Genomic DNA, 2,071 nt, shown 5'->3' on the forward strand with positions numbered 1-2,071 from the left:
TTAAGAGTCTCTTAAAATAATGTTAAACATAAGATCGACTATAAAAATCTCTTTAGGTCTTGAAGGATCTAACATGGATCCTTCAAAGAAAGAAAAAGGAACAAAATTCTTCGATGATCGACTTTGTCTTCAACTTCGCAACTTTGATAGAGAGAATGTAATTCTCATTTACTTCTAATCTTAATTTTAATTTTATCTTACTCATCAAATATCTTTCTCATTCCTAATTATGATTATGGGCTCGAGGCCGTATCTCGAGCTGAATACTGGTTGACGTCACACAAGCGTCACGCAAGCGCCGTTCGCGGAACCACGCTTTCTCTAGAAAGTTTAAGTTTTCCTTTCGCCGAGCCATATAACTGTCACATGGGTATTGACCCTTGAAAACACTGGCGATTTTATCAAATTATTATGCAAAATCAACACTACCAAGTTTCGCTTTTACTTCAACGATAAAACTATAAAAATGCATTAGTAATTAATTTCTATAACATTTTACAGAAAAAAAGAATTAGCAGACAAAAATATTAATAAATTTGAACAATGAATGTTTCTGGAATGACCTGAAATATCTCCATTTCTAACTTCTTTTTGTAGAATCACAGGAGGTCTGTTTTTTGTGGCTGAGCTATGCACTTTTGAAACTCAAAGTGAGATATGTTTGATATTTGTCGAAAGCGAGAAAGAGAGTTCTAGTGAAATTTAGTGCAGGAACAGAAAATAGACCAATGGATGGATTTTGAACAATGGCGAATAAAACACATTTTGACGCAGCGAATTTTGAATAATTTAGGATCAAGGAATAAAGATATAAAAGCTGCATTTATACATACATACATATATATATATATATATATATATATATATATATATATATCTGTCCTTTAATATTGTTTATTTCATATCGTAAATATATGTTATTTCTCGACGCATTTAAATACATATATGTTTGTTAAGTATATATACATATCGTTCCTCGTTTAGCATAGTTGCGTTGCAACGAATTTTCAGGTATCTCTGATCTTTTAGTTATATTCCATCACGTATATAACAATAATTACAAAATTCTTAACGTCCATATAAATATCTTTCTTATGTAGGCACATTCTTACACGCATATATACAATTTCTTTTGTAATGCAACCGCAGAATATTATGTCTCAACGTATTGTCTCTTTTAAAGATCCGAAATTTAAATGCTGTTGCGGTGATTTTGTAACTCTCAATTTGAGTACCTAATATACAGGCATTAACAGCAAAATGTAACAGTGAAACGCAAAAAGCATTTAAACTCCGAAGATAATCCACGATAATAATTTAATAGTTTAGAAACTATTAAGCTACGACAAATCAAGTTTCAGAGAATCTATATTATTTAATAAAAATATTAATATCACCCCGTCAATAAATATATCAAAAATTAAATTGTATCTGACTATTAAACATTGTTTTAATGATCACAATAATAATATGTCATTATCAATATGGCGAAGAAGTATACCTTCTTCAGATAATTTAAAACTCCAACACTATTAATATTGTCTAATTCTTATCAAACTGTAATGTCGTATTAAAAAATTTCAACTGAGAAACTGATTATGCTGTTTTTATATTATTACAAATTGATAAATTTTTCCAAAAAAAAAATTCAATTATAAAAAAATAATAGAGTAATGTTCTTAGAAATTTCTTAAAAAGTATTTCAGAATATCTTTTACATTTCTTCAAGGTTTTTTAAAGAATTTTTTAAATGATGAGACTGCTTTCGATTGATTTGTTAATTAATGAAGGGATATCAAGTATAATATAACTTAAAAATACTAATATTATCTTATACGTCTCCAGAACCATTAAAATATGTATAAAGTACTTTATGTGTAATTACCTTATTATAAATTTACGATATATAATTACAATATATCAACAATATTAAATTTACATTTTCAATTAAGTAACTCATGTATAATCATATATATATATATATATATATGTCTAAACTATGTTAAGTATCCACGCTTTTTTTTTTACAAAAAATATGATTTTATTGTCCACTCCGAACAAGTAATAGATA

The sequence above is a fragment of the Trachymyrmex septentrionalis genome, unplaced genomic scaffold (genome assembly GCF_001594115.1).
Source record: "Trachymyrmex septentrionalis isolate Tsep2-gDNA-1 unplaced genomic scaffold, Tsep1.0 scaffold52, whole genome shotgun sequence".
NCBI classification, from domain to species: domain Eukaryota; kingdom Metazoa; phylum Arthropoda; class Insecta; order Hymenoptera; family Formicidae; genus Trachymyrmex; species Trachymyrmex septentrionalis.